Below are 23,214 nucleotides of genomic sequence, written 5' to 3' on the forward strand. Positions count from 1 at the left end.
GCAGGGTAATAATGAGGGCATCAAAATTTATTTCTATCATCTTAGGCATTATCATGAAAATTTCAACATATATAATTAAGAGTTTAAGCTCCTGGGCCATACCAATCTCCACCTACGGCAGTGTACATATAAAACTCATTTGATAGTTCAGCCTTGTGAGTTATGAAATCATTGTTGTACACAGTCAACATTTGTGCTTCCCATTTTTGTGGATCCAAATCTTTCTGACGTTAGGCAGGAGACCCATCGCCAGACGCTTGCCGTGAGTGTGTTGGTGGTGAACCCAGCCAAGCTTCTAGGAGAAAATGGCTGAGTCTGAAAGGTCATGTTATTAGCATGGAATTCAGCTGAAATCCATTGTCTTCCCGTACTTTGGAAGTTTATTTCCTTTCTCCTTGCTCCTACTGAAGAGTCAGCCATGCTGTAGACATGTCTGTTTGTTGGGTAATTTTCAGTTTGCCTGCTTCCACGACCCCGTTGCAGCTCCAGTCTGTCCATTTCTTTTGTTTGTCACTTTGGGTTGTTTGTCATTCTTAATGTCCTTTATCCTCTGGAAAACAGTAGTGCGAGTGTGTGTGTGTGTGTGTGTGTGTTCGTGTATGTGTGTGTCTGTGTGTGTGTCTGTGTGCATGTGTGTGCCTCTGTGTGTGTCTGTGTGTGTGTGTGCCTCTGTGTGTGTCTGTGTGTGTGTGTGCCTCTGTGTGTGTCTGTGTGTGTGTGTGTGCTAGCACTGGGTCTCCTTCGTTCTTATTTCTTCTTAGAGCACAGAGTGAACCTTTGTTGAACTTACTCTCCATGTTTAATCTTCATACTTTGGCATCTGTCCCATCTACTTCTTTAGCCTTACTTTCCAAGTCAACCAATGTCCCTGTCCTCGTGTTTAATGAAATATTAATGTCACCTATTGACAGCCTGCCTTCAATTATTGTTTTTCATTTCTAAAGATTATCTCCAGAATTCATTTCTTCTAAGTTTACTGCTGCATAGACATGGATTAGTTAGTGCCTTAATATAATTAACGTATCTGGTTTCCGACATTCTAATAACCAGTGTGATAGGCTGTCTCTACTGAGACTCACTCGTCGTTAAGTGTTTCCTTTATTTACGATGGCTATATGCAACATGAAGCTTTAATGATAAAATTTTTGAGGTAGGTTGTAAAGTTTGTTCTACAGATGGGATGTGTTTGTTTCTGCTTGAGATAGATACTAACTCTCTCTGGTCACAAGACTTGCTATAAACATTGAGGTAAGTGTGATGCAAGTGTTGTCAGTGTGGCAGAATCTACAATCCCCTGGGGGATGGGCCTCTGGGCTACCTTTAGGGGATTTGATTGATTACATTAACTGATGTGGGAAGATTCGTCTTAATGGTGGGGAGGAGGACCTTTCCCTGGACGTGGATACTGGACTACCTGTGTGGAGAAGGGTGTTGAGAAGCATGTGTGCACGGGTTGCTCTCTACTGGTTATGGACAGGATGCAGGATGCAACCAGCTGCTTCAGGCTTCTGCTGCCTTGATCTCCTCACTATCATGTCCTGTACGCAGAATAAACTAAGACAAACCCTCTCTTCCTTAAGTTGCTGCATCAGAGTACTTCATCACAGAAATGGGAAGGAAACCAAGGTAGTGATTAAGCTTAGGTGGTGTTGGCAGAGAGAGAGAGAGAGAGAGAGAGAGAGAGAGAGAGAGAGAGAGCTATCACAAGGAGATGCTCACGTATATGAAAATAAACACATGGCAGAGTTAGCATTGCCAACACTGTACTAAAGAGGTTTATTCAATAAATAATGTATGATAAAGAAACAATAAATCGGCTATTTCCACTTTTTAGGAAGAGGGATTATAAAAACCTAAATGGAAACACAGTGATTCTTACAGTAAAAACCTGCACATATGGCTTCAGTACTAGTGACAGTTGGCTTCAGTTTAGAAGACAGATCCCAGGTCCTCTGGAAATGCAGCCCGAGTTCCTAATGACTGAGCCATCTCTCCAGCCCCAGAGCATTATCTTCTGGAAAAAGAATGAATGAATGGCTTTGAAACTTGTATGTTGTGGCTGAAGTAGCTTTAACTCCAAGAGCAATTTATCCCTGCTTCTGAGGTGTGATCTATCAGAGATCCCTACGAAATGCCCCATCTGATCATCAGAGATCATCAGAGATCCCCTCTAACATCAGTTAGAGTTGGAATACCTCCTCCAACCCAGGAGCAAACTCACCGCTCCCCTCATTCTTTGAAAACCACAGTGCAATTGCACTCCAGGCATTGCACAGGCAGCCCAGTGTTTACCAAACACTCAAAGGGATGCTCACGCACAGTTCTGGGATTTGCAGTGGCTGATTTTGTCTTGAGATTTTGTGGAGCTCCTTGAATGTGCTTATGAAGTCAAGTCTACAACTGACTATCTCTTCTTGGAAGTGCTGAGCTCTCCATGTTATCATCTATAGGGAGTATGCATTGCTGTTACTTGTGTTGATAACTTACACAATCCAGAAGGTGAAGGAAAGAAGTAAGTGCCAGGTCTTTAGCTGGTTAGTTTACTAGCCAGCTAGTCATTTCATTACCTGAGTGATAAAAGGCTTTACTCACCCAAGTCCCCTGTTCCAGGCCATGCATCCAGTCACAGTTTCAAGGTGGCAACATCAGTTCAGATACCCTGTACTCAATCTCTTGTTCTTCCAAAGAGCAGCCTGGAGCAGTATCCGTCAATGGCAACATAGGTCCCTATTTCTATTAGGCTCCCTCAATTCAGAATCCAATAAAAGAATTTCTGTGTGATTTGCCTAGTTTAGAAGTCAGTTTCAGGACATGGAAGGGATGCATAAGCCATGAAAGCCATTAGAACCAACCATTGGGAGTTACAAATAGGTCACCATCACCAACAGCTGGAGCTCAGTACTTCTGAGGACAGTCTAAGGATGTCAATTAAACACAGCTTGGAGCTGTTGTCCTGGCAGAACAGAAAGCTAAATAGTTTGTCTATCCACTCCCAACCCTTCCCATGCAAGGCAGCATTTGGGCTGTTGGCACCCACACGTGGCTGAATCCTTGTTCCTTGGTGTATATGGAACATAGCTAGAGTTAGGTCTGTAGTTATACCATTCCCTGAGGCAGAAAGCCACCAAAGTGTGTGTGTGTGTGTGTGTGTGTGTGTGTGTGTGTGTAAGCCACCACCGGCAGGTGACCTCCGGGGTAAGTGCAGGGAAAAGGGTGGAGTGTCAACAGAACCCTCCTTTCCTTGGAAACAGGAACTCACTGAAATGGATTTGTTTACCCTAATCAAGCAGAGCCACGTTAATGTCAAAACAGGGGAAGAATAATGAAAGTCGGAGGCTCGCTAATGGGAGCTTGACCTTGCGTAATACCGTGCTGAGAGGGAACACAGGTTCTAAAGGTTGTTCGGTGGACAAAGGTTAAAAAACAGCAAGTAAGCAAAACAAACTTTTGGTCCCTTCAGCAAATTCCTTCATATGACTGTCCACTCGGTTGGCATGAGGTCAGCGATGCAATTGGAGCTTAACAGCAGATAGATTGATGCCCACTGTATTCACATTAGAGGAGGGATACGCCTAGTGTATACATAGCAGTGAGGGAAATGCCCGGTATATGCATGTGAGAAGACGATATGCCTGGCGTGTGCACATTAGGAGATTTGCATGGTATTTGCATGGATTATGCCTTACATTTGTATAGTATTAGGGGAAATACCTGGTGTGTGCATATTAGGAGATATGTGTGGTATACGCATATTAGGAGGGGATATGCTTGGTGTGATTTTAAAGGAAGAACACTCTTAAGTCTATCTCAGAAAACTGTTGTGAACACAGTGGCTTTTTTTTTCAGTTCTTCAGGATTTTTTGCCAGGAGAATGGGGAGGAGGGGGATGGAGATGAAGAATTAGAAGGAGGAGGAGAATAGGGAGAGGGAGAAGTTTCTCCTCTTATACAGGTAGCAAAAGGATGTTCGTCATGCTGTAGGATATTATGTGGCCACAATGATTAATGCCTGAAGGGCCCTGCCCAAACCAGGGCAATAGGGTCAGACTTTTAATCATTCACTTTAAACCGCTAAGTGAATCCTCAGAGAAATGGCTCTGGATAAATGAATATGAAGGTGGGGCCATGGAATTTGTAAAGAACAATTACAATGACACTTTCGCTGGTACCACATCTCAGGTCTAAAGTCCTTGCGAGATGAGATGCCTTTGTGTATGCCAAGAAAGCCAAATCTCCATTAAAGGTGGCTCTCTGGTACGAGGGAGTCTGAATTAACCTCATGCATTCAGTTATTCAGTCGTGGTGGTCACTGTTTGAGATGTCGAGATATCACAGTTGTGGTCTTTCTTCTTGATTCCAACTTGTTGGTTTTGAGTCAACTAGAAGACGTACCCCCAGATGGATCTGTGAAGGTGTTTCCAGGAAAGGCTACCTGAGGGAGAAGGACCACCCCACAAATCAGACAGCAACTGACAATGGTGGCCCATGGGTCTGAGGGGGAATGGTGTGTTTTTTTCCTTGTCCACTCTTCATCAGTCTTGGCAAGAGCACATACTCTGTTTCTTCTAGTGACATCCTTATGCCAGAGCCTTCCATCGTGGATTAAGGGCCAGCAGCTCTCCAGGGATCCTCTAGGCTTCCAGTGACAGATTGGAACTTGTGAGGCATCCATCCCAGTGGGCTGAGAAAGTCCCAGGTTCTCAGCTTCTCCAGTGTGCCCACAGCCACGTGGGACAACTCAACCCGTATCAAGTAAGCCAGTCTGGTAAGTCACCTTTGTGATAGCTGTGCATTCTAACAGTGGGGCTCCTCTGGAAAATCCTGACCAACAACAGTGGACTGAATAACTAAAGTTCCCGCCTTCTTTTGGCTTAGCGTAAAGAAGAAGGGACCAGTTATGAGCAAGGCAACGTGGGGAAGTGGCCATAATTACTAAGACTTTCAATAAGCCAAGATTAGAAAGGGACCGCGAATGTGGAATGGACAGATTGTCCTTGCAGTTTTTCTCCTAAGGCGACTTCTGAGCATGTCCCTGATTTAGGAAAGGATGCCAGTTATAAATCTACCTAGAGAAGAACATTCCAGACTGTGAGGTGGCAAAGTGCAGGTACCTACATGGAGGAAAATCCCAAATGAAGCCAAGGAGAACAATGCCAAAAAAAGCTCAAGAGGACCTGTTGGAGACAAAGATCAGAGGTGAAAAAGATCCGAGGTTCAGCTGAGCGACATCAGGGAAGCTGCAAAGCACACAGGCTTACAGATTTCTTTCTTTTCTTTTTTTTTTTTTTTTTTTTTTTTTGGTTCTTTTTTTCGGAGCTGGGGACTGAACCCAGGGCCTTGCGCTTCCTAGGTAAGCGCTCTACCACTGAGCTAAATCCCCAGCCCCAGGCTTACGGATTTTTAAAAAGAAAAGGGATGCTTGGGGCCATTGGAAGACTTCGCTGCATTCCAAAAGATGGACCCAAAGCAGTGGCCATGCAGGAATAAAGCACTTGAGCTGTTTCAGCAGCCCTGGAGGGACAGTGAAGGCTTGGCCTGGACTCGCCTAGCAGTGGAGATGATGGAGTATTGGATTGGGACTCACATCTAGAGTGGAGCCTCAAGACTCAGTCATAGGCATATAGGATAAGGAGAGGAAGTGTCAAGAATGGACAGCTTGACCCAGATAACCAGGAAGGAGGCTCTGTTTACTGGCACTCAAGGGTAGGAGTTTGAGTGGAAGGAGTTACACCTTCGGTTACAATCCTAATAGGTCTTTATGTCTCTTAGGTGGAGTTGTTTGCACTCTCCCAAATCCGTACATTGAAAGCTAATGGCTAACGTGGTGCTATGAAAAAGCAGAGCTTTTGGTGGGAGTGGTTAGGTCATGCTCTACTACACTTCAACCCTGGGAGAACATACTCAGATCTACAGCCTAGCAATTCATGAGGGCTGCACGTTCATGAATGAGACTGATGCCTTTGTAAAAGGAGCCCAAGAGAACTATTTCAGCCCTTCCACAATGTGAGGGACACGGAAGCAAGAAACAGGTGTCACCGATAGATCTGTTGGCGACTTTATCATGCGCTTTCCTGACCACAGAATCATAACCATTACATTTCTGTTAGATATAACATTTTCAGCTGAAGACATTTTGTTACAGTAGTATAATCAAGTTGATTATGCCAAAACGTTCAGCAGTGTCATCCAGGCAAAGTTCTGAATGGAAATGTGACTTAAGGAATGACATTTAATGCGATGTCAGTAAAACCAGGCAGTGGTGGCAGACATCCCAGCACTAGGGAGGCAGAGACAGGCAAATCTCTGTGTTCTAGGCCATCCTGGTCTACTGTGTGAGTTCCAGGACATCCAGAGCTACACAGAGAAACCCTGTCTCAAAAATAAATGAAGAAAGAAGAAAAAGAAAAAGCAAGATCGATGTAATTAAAAGAGAAGAGGCCCACAGCCGTGCTTCCCTAGTAGACTCAAATGCTCCTGACAGCCAAGGGGAAGGAAGAAAATGAACACTGGGTTCGGTATCAATAACCCTGGGATGTGATGACCACAGAGGAATAAGTGGCATGGCACTCTCTGTGCCCTCGAAAGAACAAGGACTTATAAATAAAGGGATTGAAAAACCGAAATACTGGGGCTGGAGAGATGGCTCAGTGGTTAAGAGCGCTGACTGCTCTTTCAGAGGTCCTGAGTTCAATTGTTGTCCCAGCAACCACAGGGTGGCTCACAACCATCTGTAATGGGACCTGATGCCCTCTTCTGGTGTGTCTGAAGACAGCTACAGTGTACTCACATATATAAAATAAATGTCTTTAAAAAAAAAAAGAAAGAAAGAAAAGAAAACCTGAAATACTGTAAAAAGGAAGAATATGGATAATTTATGGAAAAGGAACTCAGAAGGAAAATAAAATGCATTTTAATAACTCCATGAAGGATTCTTTGCTTCCTTTGGCCCCAATGTAAAGAAATGACAAAAATAAGATTTCTGTCATGCATGATGGAAATATTAGTTGTAGGGCTCTGCTTAGAATTCTATGAGTTAGGCATGGGCTGTGCTGAGCTTTGGGGTCTGGGTAATTCTTCATAGATGCCTGCTGTGAGCATCACGTCACGGCCATTTGATAAGAGTCAGCCTCCCGTGGCAAGCTATGGCGTCATGCTGCCATAGAGGAGTGGTTCTCTTCCAGCCCAGAAGCCCATGGCTTCCTTTGTGTTTTCTCAATAAGAATTTTATGTTGGAGTGAAGTAGGTAAGGAAGGGGCATGGGAGTCCATCTTCCTTATCGAATAGCCCCTTATTGATAACTATGGATTGGTAGGTGCAGCAGGCTGTGAGCTTAGACCTTTAATCTCAGGTTGGCTTGGACTGAAATAGAACTCGACTGGGAGACTGGCTTCTGAGATTGCTATGCCTGTCAAAATAGCTGTTCCCTGCAGCCTGTGTTTCTTTGCTTGGTTATTTTTGAAGTGTTTATGCTGATCTCTCTAACTAAAATTGCTGGCTGATTTGATCTCATCTGGACTCTACATTATACTGGAGTGATTAGTTTCCTTGATCGTTGCCAAAGTCAACCAGCTTTTTAAGTACCACTTGTCCCCCACATCCATTGGATAAACGCCCTCTGGTGGAGTCTGTGCTTGATAACTGTCTAATCCTGGTCTATGATGCCCCACAACCTTGACTAAAACATCAAAACAATGAGAGATTTTTTTCGAAGTTAATCTTTGTCATTTATTTCCCCCTGCTTACATTTCAAAATTGAAAGCTATATGGGATCCATGATACTCGTAGAGAAAGAAGAGGCCGGGGAAGATGATAGGCTACTAATTAATTGTTCGCTCAGTGTGTTTGATCTGACTTCAAAGCACCAAAGCCAAGAAGACAAGATGGAACTTGAGTAGATCTGCCTTTTACCAGGACAGCCGGTGACTACGAACTTCCAGCTTGGGAGAGAGAGAGAGAGAGAGAGAGAGAGAGAGAGAGAGAGAGAGAGAGAGAGAGAGAGAGAACAGAGACACAGACAGAGACAGAGACAGGGAAGACAGGGAGAGACAGAGAGGGACAGAGGGAGCGAGGGGGAGAGATAGACAGAGACAGAGAGACAGAGAGAGAGGTAGGCAGAGAGAGGGAGACACACACAGAGAGAGAGAGAGAGAGAGAGGGAGAGAGGGAGAGAGGGAGAGAAAGAGGGAGCAGTCAGACATGAGACAGAGAGAGCGAGAGAGAGAGAGAGAGAGAGAGAGAGAGAGAGAGAGAGAGAGACGAGCGCACTGCACTTTCCAACTGAGGAAATTTAGTTGTAGAGAGAACCGATACCTTTGTAAAGTCATACAACCAGGAAGAAACCAAGCCAAGTCTACCTGTATAAGAATACACCTGTATTCTTCAGTTTGACTTAACGATGCCTCCTGATCCAACTCTTCCCTTCACCCATGTAGCTCAAAAGGTTGTAGTATATTAGGGAGTTGTGGGGGTGCTGCCACAGTTTGAGATTTTCATCTCTGAACAAAGTCACTGTACTTTGTAATGTATTGCCCTAAGCCTAACACCCTGACTCCCACCCAAACCCTGGTCCTGGACAGCAACTCACTTATTTTGTTGATATTTTATATTTTTAAATTGTATGTCTAATTACAAGTACCTGTATGTGTCTGTGTGCTTGTGTGTCCACAGAGGTCTAGGGAAGGAAGGTGCCAATGTCCTGTCGAGTGCTTTGTGAGTTGCCAGATGTAGGTGCTTGGAACCAAATTTCGATGGTCTGTGAGAGCGGCATACAGTCTTACCTGCTGAGCCGTCTCTCCAGTCCTGGACGTTTTACATAGGTGAAACCATACAACGGGGATGCTTGCGAGTAGCTTCTTTGAGTTGTCATGCTTTCAACGTTTGTTTTTGTTTTTGTTTTTGTTTTTTGTCATATCCTGTACCAGCCCTTCATGTCCTTTTCTCACCAGCGGCTGCCCGTGTCTGGATCCACCACATTTCCTTTGTGTGTTCGCTCCTTCACCAGCTCATGGATGTTGGATGGTTCTACATACATCTGGCCCAGGAATGATAAGAACATTTACATACAAGGCTGCATGGATGCAAGGCTGGCTTAAATGTGCCTGGGAGAAGAATCTCTGGGAACTCTGGGCAACATTGTGAGGAACCACCAGACTCTTCCGAATTTGCTGCACCGTTTCTACCACAAAGGCAGTTTTCAGTTCCCGTGTAGCCTGGCCATTAGCTCTGGCTGTTAGCCATCCTTATTCCAGCCATACTGCCAGGAGCTATTTCTCACTGTGGTCTGGGTGTGCGCTTTCCCGTCGGTTGGTGAAGGACACCTTCTAGTTTCCTCGTTGGGGGAGGGGGGCGTTTTTGAAAATCTCTTCAGATTCTTTGCTCCTTTTAAAACTAGAACTTGCACATCATTATCAGGTGGTAAGAGTCCCTTTTTACCCTCTTGATAAAAATCCTTTGTTACACAGGACCTGCAGCTCTTTTTCCCATTGTGTGGGTGGCTTTTCAGATTCTCACGGTGCCCCGTGGTGTCTTCATGATGCTATTATAAAATGCTGTAAGCTGGGTAGCTTAGTAAGAAGAAAAGTTTATTCCTTACAGGGCGAAGGTCAGAAGCTCATGATGAAAGCGTGCAGAGATTTAGCATCTGGTTAGGCTTCCTCCAAGATGGCTTTTACTGCAACCTCGAGTATGTTAAAGTGTTAAGTTATGGGCTGGAGCAATGACTTCACAATTAAGAGCATTTGCTGTCCCCCCCCCCCCAGGGGACTTGAGTTTCGTATGAACATCCATATCAGGTAGTTCACCATAACCCCAGCTCCAGGGGATCTAACGCCCTCCTCTGGCCATTACAGGTACTGCACTCGTGTGACATACACAGATACATATACACAAATAAAATACAATTTTAAGACAAGAGTAAGTTCTGTGTAGGCAGATATTGTTATGTTTATAAATTATTCATAGTACTTAGAGCAGCATCTGTCTCAGAGAATGTAATCATTACATATTTTTATTTGAACAGAATGACACTTATTACATAATATATAATATTCTCTTAACAAAAAAAAAATACTAGAAATTCTATTTCTTAAACCCCCAAAACAAGCAAAAACACAGAAAAGGCAAGTGTGTGTATGAAAGAAAGTATACATTATATGAATTTTGACCGTGTAAAATTAACTGTCTGATGAACTGAAGCCAACCTATGAGTAGTCATAAGGGAGAGGGGACAGGGAGGTGGAACTGTTAACTCTGCTAGTGCCTACGAGGCACAGCAAGGGGCATTGCCAAGGTAATAAACTGGGAGGCAGAAGGTTGGAGGTACCACTCACATATCTAGAAGTGTCTCACAGGACAGAAAAACAAAACAAAACAAACAAACGAAACTCAGGCAGTTTTTAAGGGTCGAGTACAAACGAACCGAAAGCCTTATCTTTGTAAAGGGACACAACACACACATACTTTGGGGTTGATTCGTAAAAATTAAGGAGATGACACATTGCTATTGTGGGCATTTGCATCAGAGAAAAATGCTAAGCTGTTCCTCTGGAGTATGCCATGGGAGGGGGCCTTTATTTTAAAAACATCCTCTAGAACTAAAATGAGTTCGTATTGTCACATGCCCTGTGCTTTAAAATGCTTTACTTTTAAAACTAGGTTTCTCTGAGAATAAAAAGAATAAAAATTTGGGGACAGAAAAGAAAAGTCGAATAGTTTGCAAGTGCATACTGCCTACCAGCGAGGACCATCCAACATTCTGCAAACATTGTCTGAGGCTGAGCGCCAGGATCTACGTCCACCAGATGGAGCGAAGCAGACAACGACGGAAGGGGCTCTCCCGTTTTCAGTGTGTCTGCAACCAAGCCAGTGAGAAAGCCCAGACTTCCTGGATTCTGCACCCAAAGATGTATTTGGATAGATTCTTCTCAGGAAAACTACCACATACTGATATGATGATAGCTAAGGAGGAGATCCAAGCTAATAGATGGCGTGCACTGTTGGAGAATTTCTGCATTTCTCCGTCCAATAATCCGGAGCCAATATGCACATTGCCTGTCAAGATACAGACCAGTGTGCCTCTGAGGCACCTGACTGGAATATCTATCAGCTGAGGACTGATGGCTGCAAGGCAAAAGATGACCAAAGATGACAACGGCTGCAACCACCAGTGTTAATTCTCCGTCTCTTAGCATAAGTCCCACGTCTTGCTGTACGAGTAAATGCTTCTGCAGTTATGTAGCCGCTTAAGAAACAATCTAGATTAATGAGCTTGGTAAATCTCATTTGGCGACATGTCTCTTATTAATTCAGGCTACTCGCATGGGTAGAAGGAGGGAAAGGCATATTTGCCTGATCTGGTGTCATTGTGAGTGTTGGTTTCATTTTTAATGTGGATTGTTAAAAGTGTTTACTTGTTTCTATTTCCTGGCGTTCTTAGTGGGAAGACTTGAGGGAGAAGAAGTCATCAAATGATCCCTCTCGTTTGATCGATCGTCTCCTCTGCCTTCCTCTCCTGCTTTCCAAAACCCACATAAACAATCCGAGAATAAGTCTACGCTAGATAGTACTGGCTCAAGTGGTCAAGGTTAGCGCCAGGGCAAAGCATGGACACTATGGAAAGTGCATTGGACTGAAGCTGCTTCACAGCTTCCAAAATAATCTGGGAGAGCATTCTGAGAGCACAGTCTGGTGTTGTGAGTGAAAAGGGGGACAGGTGGAGAGGCCATTAAAGGCCAAGCCTTAGTGCGTGGACTGAGAAACAGAAGTGACAACAACAACAGGTAGAGGAACAGTAGTGAGAGAGGAACGGGGTGACTGTGAGTTATCAGTGCGTGTGTGCACGAGTGTGTGTGTGTGTGTGTGTGTGTGTGTGTGTGTGCGCACACGAGTGTGTTTCAGTGGACAGAGGTGTATGAGGGTACACATGCATGTGATGGGCCAGAGGCCAGGGTTGAGGTTAGGTGTTTTCTTCAGTTCTTCTCCACCTCATTAAGGCGGAGTCTTTTACTTGAGCACAGAGCTTTTCAACTCAGCTACTCTTGCTACCTGTCTTGCTCCAGGAATCTCCTGAACAGTGAGATTACAGGCAGTTACTTACCCAGCATTTATGTGGGTGCTGGGGATCCGAACTCTGAATGCCAGGCTTGCATGGTAACCACTCCCCCACTGAACCGTCTACATCCTCAGCTCCTAACCATAGCTTTTATTGTGGTCAAAGTGACACTTGCCACCTCTACCATTCTGCATATATAATTTAGTGAATTGATTATACACACACACACACACACACACACACAAACACACACATGCACACACACAGACACACACACCCAGTTGCACAACTATCGCATCTGTGTGTCTTTAGACCTTGGCTTCATAAGTTACATGTATGAAGCAGTAGCTCTGTTTCTCAGCCCCCTAATTCCTGGGTAGCTGCTGTTCTCTGGATGTGACTAGTGTAGGAATTAATCACTCTTAGCGGATGACTGCCAGGAGTTATATCCAGTAGCAATTTGTTGCTTCCCAGATCCAAAACCGCTCTGCAGCCTGTGTTCTGCATAATGGATAGGGTTCCATTAAGCATCCTTCCTCCAGAGTGTAAGCCACGGTGAGCTTTCCCATTAAAAGGCACCCGAGGAATGATGCAAAGAAAGGGGCTCTTCTGCTTCCAGGGTCAGCGATGCGGATGTGGGAGGATCCAGTAGTGCTCTGACCCAGGCACAAGACCAGACATTATGGCTCCTGGTTGACATTGAAGCCCTGTCCTGGTCTGTTGATTCCCAGAGCCGCTGTGTTCCAGCCCTCCTTTCTGCAGTAGCGTCTCTACACACCCTGTGTGGCATGTGACAAACTCCTGGCTCAGCTCTGTATCCTGTCTGTGCTCCCAAGGGATGCTCTTCGATTCACACAGTGACTTCAGACCAGCTGTGGCTTGCGTGAAACAACAAACCCCTTGGACATTCAGGGTCCGCATCCCAGCTAGACTTGGCTTTTGTTTGTGTCTCCTTGAGTACACTCCCGAGAGCACCATGTGTACCCTTATAGGACACTTTATCGCTGTCATAGTTTGACAAACATTTGGTCACGCCTTCTGTGATGGGTATTCCTGGTTGTCAACCCGACTTCATCTGGAATTAACTAAAGCCCAATTTTAAGTGGTCCGCATGAGTTCTGGAAGGGAGTCCTGTCTCATCTGGCTCGGGCAGGGAACAGCTGACGTCATCCTTTCTACTGCCTTCATGTAAGAAATACAGGAAAAGGAGGGTCTTCCTCTCTCTTCCCACTGCTCCTCGGATGATAAAAGGAAAAATCGTTTGGTTAAAAGTCTAATTATTTTTCCTTGACCGTGCTTTGCGCACTGACAGGGTTTATTCAGCAGAGTCTAAGCATCCAGGGAGGCTTCCTTCACCAAACCTCCATTGCCAAGACCGAGGCTCTGGGTCTGCACTTTGTAATGGTCATATGAGGTCACCTGGGTCCTCACAGTGACTGGCCAGGAAATACACACTCCAGGTTCTCCTGCCGCTTGCACTGGGTGAGTTATTTCCAGTGAATGCCACTCCTCTTCTAGCCTTGCCTGTGTCTACAAAGCGATACAGTTTTTTAGGCTACTAGGCCAAAGAAGTAAGAGTTCCATTTAACTCCAACAGTCTCCATTTGCATTGGAGACTTGACTTCACCTTTCTTAAATTTATTTTTTTATTAGATATATTTCTTTACTTACATTTCAAATGTTATTCCCTTTCCCGGTTTCCTGTCCATAAGTCCCCATCCCCTCACCCTCCCCATACTGGTATTCCCCCTATCCATCCCCTTTACTGCCCCCTCCATATTCCCCTGCACTGGGGTCCAACCTTGGCAGGACCAAGGGCTTCCCCTTCCCCTGGTGCCCAACAAGGCTATTCTCTGCTACATATGCATTTGGAGCCCTGGGTCAGTCCATGTATAGTCTTTCAGTAGTGGTTTAGTCCCTGGAAGCTCTGGTTGGTCGGCATTGTTGTTCTTATGGGGTTGCAAGCTCCTTCAACTCTTTCAATCCTTCATCTAATTCTCCCCAAGGAGGTCCTGTTCTCAGTTCAGTGCTTTGCTGCTAGCATCGACCTCTGTATTGGACCTGCTCTGGATGTGTCTCTCAGGACAGATCTGTATCAGGTCCCTTTCATTGGCTCCACCTTTAATCTAACCCCTTTCCTGCCCGAGCCACCATATTCTCTTGCCTGGATCCTGTGGTCACCTTCTCACTGATGTCTCGTTCCTTTATGGTCTGTCCTCAGACTGACAGTGAGGGGATCCAATCAACCAGGGTTGTGAGCCACCTCTTTTAGAAGTACATTAATGGTTTCTCAGCAAAAGCCAAAAGACTTACCTTGGCCTGCAAGACCTTCTCCTAGCAAAGACGATGAATGCATCCCTCTGCCTCCTGGCCTTTTCACAGGCTGGTGTTCTCGAAGAGTCCATTATCTCTCAGCCTAGTCAATTCTCCTGGTCTCACAATGGTAATTCTCTTAGGAATTCTTTGAATGCTCATGCTCAAGTTCTCCAATAGTCTGCCTCTTTCTAAAAGATACTAAACATGCGGTTTATCAGTTCACGTTCATGGAACTACTAGTTTAATGCCTCTTTCCCTGTGTACTGTATACTCAATTAAGACCCCAAACCCCCTACAGATCATTTGGCTTAGTCTGGCCTCAGGTTCAAGCAAGCCCTTTGTACAGAGACACGAGGTGTCGAACAGGAAGCAACAGGAAGATTCCACAGAATGTGTCAAGCTTTCCAGGAAAAGCTCGGCTGTGAAGATAATTTTATTCCTTTTTAAAGCCACAAGGTCTATAACCACTCCCTCCCCGGGATGGTAGGCACTCATTAGCAGGGGAACACAGTCAGAGAAGGTATTTACATTCTAAAGGGAGTCTTGAAGGAGAGAGACTCTTCCAAAGCCTGCACCATGCTGATTTATGCAGTTGGGATTTGCAGCAGCCAGCAGCAATTAAGAGAAGAGATGGGTGTGTCAGAGGGCAGAAGAAAGGTGCTGAGGAAGTCTAGGGCGGAGATTAGTCTCTGCCTCTGGGACCCAATTAGCATAAACAGGAAGCTAAAACAAGGCTAACTTATTGCCACAGGCTTTCAGAAGAGCAGAAGTATGTGGCCAGATAAACTGGGTCCCTCTGCTTGGAGTCTCCCAAGCTGCAATAAAGGCCGGGGTGCGCTGCCAAAAGTCCTTGGCCAGTTGGCAGGATTCAGCTCCTGTGGAAGAGTGGGCACCCTCCGTTCTTGCTAGCTGCCAGCCTGGTGTCACACTGAGCTCCCAAAGCCACGACTGCTCCTGTAGTCATGTTCCCATAGGTCTGCGCAACGTTTACGTCTCTGAGGATGCCGCCTGAGGCGGCGTTCCACTGGGATAAGCTTCGGTTTTCTGTAGACTACAGCGGCATCGAGAGAGGGGGCGTGCGCCATACTCCCAGATTCCACTCACATTCAAGGGCGCTGTGCAGAGTCTGGGCCGTCAGACACAGAACGCTTGAGCATCCGACCTACCAAGGGATAGCCAATCCTAGCAAACTCCGGAGTCCTGGCCTGGCCGAGTGGGTGGGTTGGCAGCATCTTGGCCGGGATAGCCTCTCCAAGAGACAGTTTTCAGTGAAGCAGCTCTCTTTCAGTTGAGGGGTAACCAGGGCTACATAAACCTTGGGAGTAGGTAGGGGTGAGTGTGCACCATCGGCTGGGGCTGAGGTGCTTTGAAGGCTTCATTTGCATGAGGAGGAATTCCAGGCGCTTGCTGGACATGCCATTATAGGGAGAGAGGAAGTTAAACCTCTAATCTGGCCACCAGGCTACTTGACTACCCCAAGGGTGGCAGAGATAGGGGTCGTAAGGCTTATGGGACATGCAGACCCAGAGCAAGGAGGAAAACAGTCCTACTCCTGTCCAGCTTAGGACAAAATTTTGGGGGTTTGGACACATCTCAACTCCATTCTTGCTCCGGATTGGCTCCCCCCAGTCGCATGGCTTTGCGACCCCACACCTGGCTGCTTTCTCACCACCATCCTGCTAAGAGCCTTTCCTCAGGTAAACTTTTTAAAAACTAAAAGCCTCACCATAAATTGTATTATTCTGCTCATCCCATAGACCCAGGGGCTTGGACGCCAGGTGTCTTCACTCTCTCACATCCTCAGTAAAATCTCAGTAAAATAAGATTTTGGCCCCTACTCTTTCTGACTCCAGAGTTCATGAAAACCCACTTCACCTTCTCAAAGGTATCCCCTGGCACTGGGGCACCTGTGATTGTCACTGTTTATGAATGTAAACACTGGCTTGGGAAGATTAAGTAACGTGTTCCAGACCACCCCGTTAGTGAGAGGCAGAGTAGCCTTCCATCTAAGCTCCCCCTTCTGTGACCCAGGCTGTTTGTGGGCCATGGCACTGATGGACACGCCCCAGTTGCTTGCCAGCCAGAAGAAAACTTGGTAACAAATTTCACCCAGACACAGGAAAACAGCTTGTCTCCTGGCTGTAAGACTAGGCTGAGTGATACAATGTATGTTATCAGTCCTGGGTCATTTAACCTGTACTAAATGAAAAGCAGAAAGCAAAAGTTTTATTCTGGAGGAGGAAAGGGATCCAAGCTATGGGGACCAGGCCCACCCTCCCTCCCTCTAAAGTTGTGTGACACTTGGTACCTGGGGAAAATGCTCTCCTTAGAGATAGATCAATGAATGGTTCATAGATACACACACATTTGTACCTTTCAACAAAGATATTCCAGGATCAAGGCTAATAACATTTCAGGGATGAGGATATGCTTGCTTTAGGTCAGTTTCATTTTTCATACTTCTTACGAGGAAACAAAACAGCTTTTGGCCAAACCTGTAAACAAATCGGGTGCAAACGTCATAGCCTTGTCCCACCTTGTGACTTAGCACCCAAAATCAGTTCGATTGCTGATTGGGTCTCATCAATCCTGGTGTCCACCTGCCTACAACTGCCAGTGACACAGACACTTGAAAGGAAGGGTTGTCTCCAAGATCTGTTGCCCTGTCTCCCCTGCCCTGCAACCATGCTCTTGGCAGATGGCAGTAAATTAATATTATTAGAGATTTTTCATTTCATTTCGTTTGCATGCCTTGCCAGGTGGCCATTTAGATTATGACTGCCCTCCTCTGTAAACACCGAATCTCCGGTTCCACAGCTCCTCATGCATAATGGCAGCTGGCCCCTAGTCATCCAGGCAACCTCTCCACCCGGCCGTCCCTTCAGGAGCAGGGACAATTATTACAAGCCCTGGGAGCTTCACCAGTCCTAGTTTGCTTCTGCAAACTGCCCGCACGTGAGCAAATAGCTCAGCCAACAAATATTCTTAGATCAGGAACTCCAACTGATAACCGTTCTAAGCCCTTAATGTAATTATTCATTTAAGCAATGAGCTTCAGGGTACTGCTAAAAGCGTTAGAAATCTGTTGATGAGGATGTGGGCATTTATGTATTGCCTGCACGGGAAAGTCAGCTCTGGATAAGTTGTAAATAAAGTGATGATTATTAAGGGGTTAGTCAAAGAAAGGTATACAGAGAGCCTGAGGTGAAGGAAAAGCTAGCTAGAGGCCGAGGAGTCAAGGCACAAGAGGAGGCAGGAAGGGTGGAGTTACGTGTTCCAGAAAAAAAAATGGTCCCTGGGTCTCATCAACCCTGCCGAAGGTGCAGGCAGAATAGAGACAAGAGTCTGATGGTTTAGAGCAGGAAGAGCAGAGGCTGAGACACTCTCTGGGGAGGAGCTGGAGGCCACTGGTGACGGCTGGTGATGGGGGAAAGCAGTGAATGGCGCCCCCTGGAGGACACAGTAAGAAGCCTGAGAAAGACTCTGGAAATGGTGCCGAGTTAGCAGTTTGAAGAGGAATTAGGAAAGGCCCTCGGAAATGGAAAGATCGAGTCAAGAAGAAATGGATCATTTATGGTCCAGGATTCAGGAATCCAGAGAGGAGGGAACACGTGGAGAGCACAGGAGGCAGGACTGAAGTGAGAATCCTCTGAATAAGAGGAGTAGGGGCGGGGCCGGCACAAGAAGATGCAGGCTAGGAAGCAAGAGGGAGCTCTGGAGTATAAGGGTTGGTAGCTGTAAACACACTTTGAAAGCAGGTTTCCTAAGGGATTGGGGTTGGGGATCGGTGCAGACGCACATTAGCCATTAAACCATCTGGCTCCACGATTTATTAAAGGAGGGACCTGCCAGCTTGAGAGAGTGTGAAGTGTCTAAAGATGATGATGCCCCGATAGCTCTCCCTAACGCCCAGCCCTATGATGAGAAGAATATACAATTACAGTTAGAGGTCAGCAGAGTTGTCGTCCCTTCCTAATCATCACAAACACTCCGAAACATCAGCGTGACTTGCTTCAGTAAACATTGGCCAAATATCCACAGGACGAAGGTGGTCCTTTCCTCAATATAAACATTTCATCAGATCAATAAATCTATTTAGAAAAGGTGGCTGGAATATTCTGGGGCCATGCCCTCCATTAGAAGATATGTTGTCTGTGTCCAGAAACAGAACTTCTTTCAAAAAAAATGAAGTCAGATTGAAGAACTATGGAGCAATATAGATTGTGATTATTCTTTGGTATATTCCCTGTGTGTTCCTTTTTCATAGTAGTCACTGAACCATAAAATCCCAGAATCTTCTAGAGTCCCGCCTCTGTGCTAATGACTCACAAACTGTCCCTGAGGTCGGCAGTTCTGGGTGTGCACACAACATCACACACCATGGCTTCAAGGAACCCCCAGAGAGCTCCCAGGTGATCCAGCTGCTGCTGAGGCCAGAGCAGCCCCAGGACACTCATCAAAGACCAGCAACCCCGAGTCATCTGCTCACTGCACCAAGCACTTTGAGGCAAGTACATTCGCCAGGTTCCAGTGCCCATTGCTGTTTTATTTTCTGGGCTTGTTCTCGGGTGGCACCTTGCAGAAGTTATCCACCCCCTCCTATTTCCCTCACACCTGCAATGCTGGCACTGTGTACAAATGTCGTCACTATGCCATAGCCCTGTGATGAAAGCAGAAAGGAAACTCGATCGGAGGCTTTCTTTTTACTATTATAGCTCAGTGGAGATGGGGAAGAAAAAGAACTCAGGAGTTCCAAAGCTAAAGCAAATGGAGAGGTTTCGGTGAGACTGTCCCCACAAGGAAATGACTTAGTGGTTTGGGAAGAGAGACTGCCCATTGGGAGGGAAGGAGCCAGCCCGGAGCTGCCATTTTGGGAGGGGTGTGGACTTTCTTTTTGGTTCTCAAGACAAAGCATCCAGTTTCATTCTTCTTGACGGAATGTTGAGGAGAGAAGCTGTAGAGAGTGTGGTGATGAAGTAGCAACTGTCACCACAGGACTGAGGGACATCTGGATTCTGCACATGGGAAGTCAAGCTAAGCTTCACTGAGACCATGTGACCATGGGTCTGTATAGAAGGTTGGAAGGTTCTGGAACTGTGCCTGTCAGAAGGGATAGTTCTCTCTGTGCCCAGAACAGAGGACAAGAAAGAGAACATTGTCCCTGCTCCCAAACAAAAACACCTCAAAGACAAAAAGGAAAAGAAAGGGGGAAAAAAAGAATAAGGTTCTGTGTTTCTCGTGAGCATGTTACTAGATGGCTAGGACTTGCTCTTTCTGATTTAAAAGTCAAGGCATGATGGTTTTGCCAATTTCTTGTTGTTTCTGTCTTTGTGAACGAGAAATATACAAAATCATGGTACAAAGCTATAGTCAAGAATTAACAAAATTAATTTATTAAAAAATGGAATCCTTACATGGGGTTGAAAGTGCCCTGGACAATACAAGAAGACACTGCTTTAAGGGAGGACATCTGATGCGGGGTGGTGAACAAAACTTTCTAATCACAAGCTCTTTAGCCTCTTCATGAATCATTGGGTGGGAGAGAAGAGAGAGTGAGACTGGGAAGAGAGAAGCCGGAGACCCCATGTTGGGTTCAGGTGGGTTACGTGGCCGAGAGGACCAGGGAACTTGATTGACCTCTGACCCTTCATATCCATACCATCCAGGAAAATCACAGCTGAATCTCCATCAATAGCAAGCTCACTGGATTATTGTGAGCTGTGTATTCCAGAAACTTAGTTCAGTCTGCCATAGATGGAGCATGCATAAGGTCACTTGCATTCCCTCCTTCTTCCTCATCTCGGGCAATGTTTGGAAAGATGCCGCAGCTTTGAAAAGAGCCTCGTCACTGAAACACTTGCAATTTCTCAGGCACTGAGGATGGAGTCACAAGTGTGACTCCCATGTCATCTCACCCAACGAAGTGGGCAAAGAGAACACAAGACCCGCCCAGCTGTGCTGACCGTGCTCAGTGCCCCCTGCCCACCAGTGACAGGAGGACAGGAGGACCTTTCCTGGCAGGACAGGAGCCTGTAGGTAACACAGAGGGGAAGATAGTTCATAGTTGAATCTCAGGGAAGCAAAACCCTGCAAAGTTTGGGCATAGCAAAACCCAAAGGCAGGAGGAGGGAAAACAAATGAACTGTGGGGCCCAAGAGTCCTTAGCCTGACCTGAGGCTGTGTTAGCAGGAGGAAGTGTAACTCAACCCCAGCAGATCCCAAGGAGCTTCTTACCCTCCTCAGTCTAGCAGGAGGCTCTTTCCCTCTAGGAACTCAAAGGCCATTTTACAAGCCATTCAGCAAGTCTCTCCTGCAAGGGCTGGCTGTAGATCCTGTCATTTATACCCAAAGCCTGTTCTCCATGCTGCGGTTTCTGGATGTCCTGGCTCCTCCCTTCCCCTGGAGACCACAGTCTTTCTCACATTGACATTTATACAATTTGCTTCAGTGGCTCTGAACTTGATATGTGATCGCACGATACCAGGCAAGCATTGCGTAGCCATCCAGGCTTGCAGCGAGTCTCAGGAGAGCATAGCTGAAGTTCTCTATTCAGTTATCATGGTCAGCCAGTGTCACCTGTCATTCAAACTACTCTCCTCTCCTCCATGTCTATTTTCTCATTCAGACATAGCTTTGGACAACATTCCCAGAGTGGGTCATGGAAGGAAGTCAAGTATTCCAGAGGTGCAGACATACTGAGTGGTTCTGAGGTGTATATCAACCTGACTTTTTTGTTCTTCTGGACCATACAGGAAATTAGGCTATGACAGCACACTGTCTGGTGCTATGTAACTAGCTCTCCAATCTTATAATCATTAAAAAGAACTCTCTGCATTAGGTACCTACCATGTGCTGCACCCCCCAACACTCAGGGGACATAGCAAGAATAGAGCTGGGAGTTTCAAATTGATTCCAAGCTCTGGGTCAGATATGACTGTTCTTGGGTAACTCTGATAAACTCCGTGGTCCCAAACTTCTTATTTTTAGAATGCAAGTCACGAAAGCAAGTATATTAATATATTTTAGAATTCTTGGGAAGTCAAGAGGCGGTTGAGTTCGGCATTCAATGAATGTCGCTTACTGATTGTCCTGTAATACATGGGGTCAGCATACATGGTAGCTAGATATACAAGTATCCAGGTAAAAAAGATGATTATATTCTCCTATGCATGATACAACATGCGAGTGCGGCAGAAGGACTACAGCTACATACTGAGGCAGTATCCCAGAGCAGGATGACTTGGGAACAGGCATCTTCAAGAGTTTGGGGGTTTTCAAAGAGAGTTTCAGTTTGCCTCTTTAAAGCTATGTTTTATGGTACCTCGTATATACAGTATGCAGATACATGGTTGTAGTAGTTTTGGTTGCTTTAAAAACCCAGTTATGTCACATGAATATGTTTTTGTTTTCATCCCGGGTGTGGGATATGGGGCTGCTTCAGTTTGTCCACAGCCTTTAACTATGACTGTCTCATGCTCTAGGAAAGGTATGATTTTTTTTTTTTTTTGGTTCTTTTTTTCGGAGCTGGGGACCGAACCCAGGGCCTTGCGCTTCCTAGGCAAGCACTCCACCACTGAGCTAAATCCCCAGCCCCGAAAGGTATGATTTTTATCAGCTGCAGATAGCTTAATTCTGAGGACTCTGGAGAAAGAATAAATGCCAGAGCTCCAAGGAGGCCTGTGATGGTTGCTGCTCCCCTTGCTACTGCCCCGACTGCTGCTGGTTCCTCCTTCTGCCCATTTCCTATTGCTGGTTTGCTAGACTGCTGGATACTCGGATGACAAAGATCAGGCCGGCCCCAAGGAACCCAGTGACCTCAGTCATCAGGAAGTAGACTACAGAAGTCTACATCCCCTTCCCCTCTTCCCTCCTGCCTAGCGCTTGGGGTTGGATGGGATTAGGGTGGAATGAAGGAAGAACACAATAAAATAATAAAGCAAATACGCCAACATACGCATAGCTACAGGCCGGGTGTATCACAGATATACAAATGTAGTGTCATAGTCTCACAAGCTCACCCGTCCTAAACTATCTGAACAGCCACGGTCTTACTCCGGGGACCACGTGCTTCCAGCTTTCCTGTTTGCTTTGTGAGCGCATTAACGCTGAGCATAGCTGCTTTGCTCGGCAGGCTAATACTAACAAAAATGGATTTGACATAAAATGTGTTTTCATCTGCTGAAAGCTTAGAAAACAGCAGGGTGCCTGCTACACAAAGTAAGGTTTGGAAGGAGTGTGAACACAGAAAAACTGAGGGGCAGGAGAAAGGATTGGTGCTGGGGTCCTGGAACTATGGAAAAGCTGGTTTCACTCCAGGCCATAGCGAGCGAATTTCATTTTAGCAAAATACCTATTAACAGCCTATTAACGTTGATAGCCTTAATTTTACTAATTTTATGAACTTGGTATTTAAAGGCATAGATTTGTTAGTCTTATATAAGCTCTAAGTTCATGTGAATTAGCATCTGGCTTTGTATTATGCAAATTTAAATAACGGTAATAAAAATGCTGGAAGTCCAAGCAGAGGTTCACTAATCGGTTAAATGACAAGGTGTGTTTTGATGTGGGAAACCTGGCAATTTCTCTGGTGTAGAAGGAGGAAGCCCTGGCTGGAAAGGTCTTTTCTGGATGAGAACTTGTGGCCTTGGACTCCTGAGAACATCCCAGAAGTGAGGCTGTGCTAGAAGAGAGGGTGTAAAAGAAGCGTAGGTTTCGGAGAACATTCCCTCTTTTTCCAGTTTTCTCTCAGCGGAACCCCCTGACTACAGAGCCCTTACCTCCTGCTGCTTCAGATCCACCACACAGGACTGTTACACTGACTGTAGAGGTACAGTTATAAAAAGAATGCAC

General features: G+C 45.8%; 1 long non-coding RNA gene across 1 annotated transcript; it reads right to left on the reverse strand.

Annotated features, from left to right (window-relative positions):
* Positions 1 to 9,975: 9,975 nt before the first annotated feature.
* On the reverse strand, positions 9,976 to 14,708 carry LOC148001679 (uncharacterized). Its single transcript, XR_015635549.1, has 2 exons — positions 14,362 to 14,708; positions 9,976 to 13,281 (listed from the first exon to the last, which is right to left on the reverse strand). It is a non-coding gene; the product is annotated as an uncharacterized LOC148001679 (long non-coding RNA).
* Between the last annotated feature and the right edge of the window lie 8,506 nt (positions 14,709 to 23,214).

This window comes from Rattus norvegicus, chromosome 13 (genome assembly GCF_021556685.1).
Source record: "Rattus norvegicus strain SHRSP/BbbUtx chromosome 13, alternate assembly SHRSP_T2T, whole genome shotgun sequence".
Taxonomy (NCBI): domain Eukaryota; kingdom Metazoa; phylum Chordata; class Mammalia; order Rodentia; family Muridae; genus Rattus; species Rattus norvegicus.